The sequence below is a fragment of the Saimiri boliviensis genome, chromosome 4, assembly GCF_048565385.1.
Source record: "Saimiri boliviensis isolate mSaiBol1 chromosome 4, mSaiBol1.pri, whole genome shotgun sequence".
NCBI lineage: Eukaryota > Metazoa > Chordata > Mammalia > Primates > Cebidae > Saimiri > Saimiri boliviensis.
The window spans coordinates 42,429,191-42,436,785 of record NC_133452.1 but is presented as its reverse complement, the minus strand read 5'-3'; the positions used below and the strand labels follow the sequence as shown (position 1 = coordinate 42,436,785).

At 36.2% G+C, this 7,595-nt stretch overlaps 1 pseudogene; it reads right to left on the bottom strand.

The window, feature by feature from the left end:
• Window positions 1-254: 254 nt before the first annotated feature.
• LOC101028404 (actin-related protein 2/3 complex subunit 2 pseudogene) lies at window positions 255-1,411 on the bottom strand (annotated as a pseudogene).
• Between the last annotated feature and the right edge of the window lie 6,184 nt (window positions 1,412-7,595).

Sequence of the window (7,595 nt, the reverse complement as noted above, 5' to 3'; positions counted from 1 at the left end):
AATGTTAATTTTTTTTAAAGATAGAAAGATTTTCTTTATTAATGACCCCAACCGTATTTCTTTAGATACATGAGTTTTGAAATCAAATACTTAGGAGAAAACAAGTTAAGATTGCATTATCCTGCAACTCATTACCAGTAATATATTGCAAAGCTAAACGGCTTGGAAAAGAGGGTGGGAGGAAAGGGAAGTGAGGGAGGGAAGATAAAGGAATTAAGTTGATCAAGTGGAATTCTTTTTTCTTTTTTCTTTTTCTTTTTTCTTTTCTTTTTTTTTAATTCTTGGGAACTATGAAGTCCTTGCAAGCACAGCTCGTTTCTGCAGATTATTTTCCAAACGTGTACAAAATGGAACTAAAACGGGAAATCCCTTAAGAACCTGAAGAGGTGCAACATTAAAAGCTACGATTATCCAGTAGCAAGTGTTCTAGCCTTCAGTTGCCAGCCGCTTCCTCCTCTTATTCCCAAGATTAGCGGGATGAAAACGTCTTCCCCGTGATTGTTTTCATTTTTTTTTTTTTTTCTCGGCATCTGGGCGTGCGCGGTTCAGCACCCTGAGGAAGTCAGATGTTTTTGCCCGCATACGTGTGTGAATATAGGCCTTAGAGCCCTCGAGGTGGTCGTGCAGGTAGTCCCGGAACGTGTGGATCAGGTTGATGGTGGTGTCTCGAGCACTGGCGTTGGTGTGGCGAGGGAACAGCACAAAGGCGATGTTGCCAATGTTGTCACCCACAGCGGCGTCCGTGTCTTTCAGCTCCAGAGGAGGCTCCCGGTGGCTAAAGAGGCCCTGTGTGGCTGTGTGGCTGGCTCTGCATCCCCCTTTGAACTCCGGCATGAACACCTTTCCAATGACCACATCGTCGTCATCCTTAAACACTGTGCTGAAGACTACTGCGACTCTGTCCTTTTTAGACTCAACATGCATGGTCTGATCATCCCTATAATGGATAACTGCCCTGTTTTCTCCTTCCTTGCCCTGTTCTTAGAATTGGAAGTATTTTTCAAAGACAGAGGCAACACGATTTCGCTTCAACATGCCAGCTTGATGCACAATGGAATCCTTGGATGCAGGCAGATTTTCAAGGTCGTATAGCAAAGAAACATTGTATCCTGATTCTGAATTTACCAAGAAACTCCTGTACATCCTCTTTAATAACTCATCAGCACCATGTGCCTGAAGTTCCTTGTAGAATTTCAAAGAAATACTGACCATCACTTTTGTTTTGTCTCCATTAGGATCTGAAATATCATAAAAGACCCCATCGAAATCTGCAAATGTTACTTCTACTGCTTCTGGTTTGTTTCCGGCGGCCGCGTTCTCGAACTTGAGCGCGAGCGTCTCCTCGATGATGCGGTTGTTCACCTCTAGCAGGATCAGGGCGGCGGCTGGCCCCCGAAGGCTAAACCCGCCACTGCCGCTTCACCGACAAGCCCGGTCCCCACCCAGCCCCCGGCTCTAGCCCAATAAAATGTCAATTTTAATACAACTCTGTATAGCAGATTCTATATCGTCTCCATTTTACAGTTGAGAAAATAGACAATTAAAGAGCTATCCATGTAATCCCAGCACTTCGGGAGGTCGAGGCAGGCGGATCACAAGGTCAAGAGATCGAGACCATCCTGGCCAACATGGTGAAACCCCATTTCTACTAAAAATACCAAAAAATAAAAAATAAAAAAAAAAAAAAATAGCTGGGTGTGGTGGCACCCGCCTGTAGTCACAGCTACTCGGGAGGCTGAGGCAGGAGAATTGCTTGAACCAGAACTGATCATCTTAACCAGCCTGGGCAATGTAAATAGAATATGTAAGTGGGCAACGTAGAAAATATAAAGGATGCAATTTTTATCTATTTACAGAATCTTGAAATAATTAATTATAATTCAAGCAAAATTAGGGAATGCACATTCTTTTTGAGTTCAAATGAGACATTTTTAAAAGTTGACCAGGCTCTAAGCCACAAAGTAGTCTCAACAAAAACTAATAAGGTATATAACACATTTTATAACTACCTGGCTATAAAATAAAAGTAATAATAAAAAGATAGCCTTAAAAAACAAGTAAACCAACATCTTAGTGTAAAACATCTGAGCATTTAAAAGAACAAACTTCTGGACAGGCCATGAGTCAAAAAAGAAATCATAATGAACAGTGGTTATTATTAAACATTAAGTCATGAATTACAATTAAACCTCCATATAACAAAACTTGTGAGATGCAGCTAAGGCACTTTTTAGAGAAAAATGTATAGTCTTAAATTGTATGTATTACAAAATAAGAAAAACTAAGAATTAATGAACAGAGAATCCACCCAGGAATTAAAAATAATAATAGAGTAAATCCTAGAAATAGAACAAAGAGAATAATAAAACTAAAATTAGTTATCAATTAACACTTAAAACAAAGATACAAAATAGAGAATAAAATAAACCAAAAATTGTTTTTGAAAAAACTAATGTAATAGAAAAATCTATAATAAGTTTGATGAGAAAGAGAGACAGAGGAAGAAAAAGCAAGGACAGAACTAGAGAGCAGTAGGGTTGTGCTGGTAAACCAGCTCTCTCTAGGGTGGAAAATAAGTTCCTATTCACAGGGGTTCTCTGATTTCCATAGTGTTTATCCTGCCACCATTGCTGATTTTAATCTACCAACATGATACCACTAAATGCAAATTGGGAAGAGGTTCATACACACTTGGCTCTGGGCAGCCAGAACAAGTCAGCTCCAGCAATCACTGGTAAGGTCACAATTATATTCTAATATCATTAGAATATAAAAACAGGACATAATGGAGTAAAAAATTAAAATATTATAAGAATATTCTAAGTCTGTCAATATAAATGAAAACTTGGACAAAATGGACAATTTCTTAGAGAAATAATAACTTTCAAAATAGACCCCAAAGGAAACCTGACAAAAACAAAATTGCAGCTAGATCCTGTATCATTGTAGAATGACTATAGTTAAGAATAATATATTATATAGTTTCAAAAAGCTAGGAGGATAGTGAATGTTCTTAACACAAAGAAATGAGAAATGTTTAAGACGATGGATAGGCTATTATCCTGGGACTGCAGTTGCACACCACCATGCCCAGCTATTTTTTTTTTTTTTTTTTTTTTTTTTTTGGTAGTGGAATTACCGTTTGAAACAAAAGATCAACCCAAAATTATACAAACTATTTTAGAAGATATAAAAATAAGAAATTTCCCTGTAGTGATCTCATTTTGTCAGGCCAAGATAGCCTCCACCCCAGAATCAGACATAAATACTATGAGAAAGGAAAATTGTAAGCTGATGTCACACAGGCCTCTAAACAAAATATCAGCAAATGGAACTCTTAAATGTTTGTGTATATGTCTCCATCTGAGTGTACCATAACTAAGCTGGTAACTTCCATAACAAAAGATTTTTTTTTGTATTGGTAAATCTATTACTGTAATTTCCACATTAACAAATTAAGAGAAAAAATATATGATAATGTTTATAGGTACAGAAAGCATTTTTGATAAGTTTCAATAATCATTCATGATGATAATAATAACTGTAAACTCTTAGCAAACTAGAAATAAAAAAGTATTACCCTGACCAAAACTGTATGTTAAAAATTTCAATAAATATATCTTTAATGAAATTATAAATATGTTCCTTTTAAATTAAGAATAAGACATCTGTCATTACCACTTATATTCAGCATTGTACTAAAGATTGTAGTCTGTATAGCAAAATAATAAAAAGAAACAAAAAGGATATGGAATAGAATAGAAGAAATATAAACTTATTATTTTTAAGTCATATTATTGTGAATACAAAAATTTTGAAGACCTAATGAACAAATTAATTAAATACAACAAGATTGCTATGAGACAACTATACAAAAATCAATAGGGGTCCTTTGCAATAGCAATAAATCTTATTCGCAATAATTTTAGAAATGTTAAGCACTTGGGAATAAATGTAACAAAATAAACAAGATATACAATCCAAATTATTTAGTGATATAAACCCTAAATAAATAGAGAGTACAGCATGTTTGTGAAAAAGGTGACTCAATATTTGAAAGCTGTTATTTCTTCCAAAATTAGAGTTGTCATATTTGGCAAATAAAAATATAGAAAAACCAGTTAAATTTTAAGTCAAATACATGAATAATAACTTTTTAATATGTGTGCCCCAAACATTATTGCATATTGTTGCCTAAAAATTATTGCATAGGATATAGTTATATATATAGATACAGATATAGAATCATGTGTCACATAACAATAGGGATCCATCCTGAGAAATGCATCATTAGATAATCACATCATTTTGTGAACATCATACAGTGTACTTACATGAACCTAGATGGTATAGCCTACAACACACCTAGGCCATACAGCATAAGCTATTGCTTCTAGGCTACAAGTCTGCATAGCATGTTACAGTATTAAATATTGCTGGCAATTGTAACACAGTGGCATGTGTTTGTGTATCTAATCATAGAAAAGATACAGTAAAAATACAGTATTGAAATCTTATGGGATTCTTCTTGTGTATGCAATAAGTCATTGACTGAAACGTCATTATATGGCACTAGAGGGTATATAAAATTTGTTTACTTGTACTTCAAATTTAACTGGGCAACCTGTATTTTATTGGGCAACTCTATGTCAAATTGATCTATCAACTTAGTACAATCCCAACAGATTTTTCTGCAGAATTTAAAAATAATTATAAAACTCACATGAAAGAGTAAGGCATGTAATGTACAAATATGAAAATTGCTTTTCCAAGAATAATGGGCAGGTTTTTGCTTTAGACCTGTGTGTTTAAAGAGACACTTCCAGGAAATCTAACCCCAAACAGGGGAGTATTTTTCCCAAAGATAAATTCAATATTTTACCCCAGAACTCAGAAACCTTAGCTCTGATTATATCTGCATTGGCCTATTGATTCCTTCCAGGTTGCAACAAGAGGGGAAAGGAGACCCCCATGTCACTGGTCCTTACTTTAATTCATATTCTCTTCTCTTTCTGTCAAGGAATCAGAGTGTTTTTGAGTTGATCCCATAAAATACAAAAATGGAACTACTCATTTTAATTGAAAATCAGTCATGGCAGTCATTTGACCTCAATAATTATGTTCCACCTGTGATCCTGTCTTATTCCCTACCTTGTGAGTTCATCCAACATCTCATGAGAAAAGTAGACCACATAGACAGATGATATTGGTAAGGTGGTAGAATTAATTTACAGGTCCATCCTGGTAGACAGGTGAAACTTAGTAACAGGAAATTTGGGAAAATAATATACCTATATAAAAGTGCAATCATAGGTAAAACTTGTATCGATTAGGATTCCTTAGGCGCGAGAAACAGAAATCAGCTCAGCCTAACAAGCACGCAGGAATGTATATGAGGATTGAAGAATATAAGAGACCTTTACACAATCTTAGAGTCAGTCTTGAAGAAGTCATAAGCCAAAGTATCTCTGGGGAAAGGAGAAACTAACGGACAGTCACAGCCAGCTGGAATTAATCATCACAAACTGCTTTTCCCATCTTCCCATGCATTTCACATGAGCTCCAAATTTCAAGGAGAGAAAAGCATCTGATTGGTATCATTTGGGTCACATGTGTATCCCTTGGCTAGGAGAAATGGGGACATCTTGATTGGCAGTTCTGTGGCTGCCAATAGTGAAGGAGTAGCTTTCCCAATACAAGTTCAGGGCATCATTTCAAAAGAAAGGGAAATGAATTTTTGGCAGGCATAAACAACAGATGTCCACTGCATGACTGAGTAACACAGATTTTGGGAAATGCACCCATGTAGAGCAATGTTATCATTACCCGTTGAACCTTGGTGCAGAACCCTTCTTTCTTGATGAAATAAAGGATTCTCTAAAGATGAATAATTCTGGGAATTGGTTAATAGCAGATTAAGAAATGAGGTGGGTCTCTACCTGGGGGAGGAAGGGTCTTTCTTCACTCTCTGTGGCTGGAGGCATTGTACTGACACCAAGATGCTATTCTAAATCTGCACTGACCATGGTGGCTGCTGAGCACCTCTGTTTACTGTGCAAGTAGCAACAGCAACAGCCATGAAGAAAGATAAGCTACTTTTTGGAGCTTCCAGTATCCATGACAGTGGTTGCAGAATCCTCCCATGTCAAGAAAGGGTACCTCTGAGTGAGTGGGTAGATAACTGGTGCATGCTGCTTCCCACACCCCAGAAACGAAAACAAAAACACTGCCCTCCCCATCAAAAAACAAAACAAAAAAAATAGTAATTTGCACTGCAGGAGATAGTTTCTGTTGCCCAAGATCAAGATGAGGTTTCACTACTGGTGACCAGATGAGAATCTGGCCAGCAGAGTCACCGTCACGAGAATCAGCAGCAACAGTAACATAGGATAGACGCAAGATGAGGGTACTAGAGTGAAAGAAAGCACTTCTTCCAGAGCAACTTCTGTACCCTACATATTCAGTAAAAATCCATTTAACCATACTTGTATAACAAAGTAACATACAAAAACACTAAGACGAAAACAGAAATACGTGTGTGTGTGTGTGTGTGTGTGTGTGTGTGTGTGTGTGTGTGTGTATGTATATAAATAACAGTACAAGGGTAGTGGACAGTTTGCAATCTTTTATGTATATACGTACATATATACATACACTTACACACACATATATATAAAGTTTTGAATCATGTTTTATTATATATAATAGAACAAGAGAAAAATTTCACTTAGGAAGTATTTGCTACTAATATTTTCAAACCATTTTTTTAATTCCCCTTTTTAGTTAAGGTCTTTTTGATGTGCAAAAGCTTGCCAATTCTGTGGCACCAAAACTGTTATCCTTTTCCTCTGTAATTTTTTCTATTTCTTCTATGCTCAGAAAGTACTTCTGTGCAAAAGACCAATGCTATGGTAAACTTTGACATAGATAATGTGCTATAATTCATGGGACAATTGGCTTAAGCTATGCTTTATATGAGATCATTTGCCCTAATCAGGAATCCTCATACAAAAGGTGATTATTTAGCATTTAATCAGAAAGGCCATATTTCAAAGATTGTAAGTACTGTAGCTAATTTATCTCTGATGAAATGGGTACTTATTGATGAAATTAATGGCATGTGAGATATATACATTGCATAAAAGATTTCAGAGACACTTCCACAAGAATCTAGGGAGTCATATCCCAGTCACTTAAAGACGGCACCAAGGCGTGATCCCTAGTGAAATTTTTTGCACGCTTTCCAGTGGATGTATGGGTGGCAGAATTTGATTTGCAGTTGCTTTCTTTATAACTTGATAGGCTGTGGGAAAGTAGTTAAACTTCATCTACCTCTAAACACTGGCAGCTACTACTAATTTTTAAAAATGACCTAAGAGTTATACAAGATTGAATTGGCTTATACCGGTTCATAAGAGTCAGTTAAATATCCACTTGTCTCTTCTTCTTCTCACTTATTTCTGAGTTTTATCTTTTATATCCAACTCTTGATGCAACTGAAGTTTTTAATCTCAGATGGCTACAAGAGTGGAGCCATTCACATAAATGTTTGAGATAAACTGGCATAAAACAGGAGGTGGGAAGAATTGTGCCAA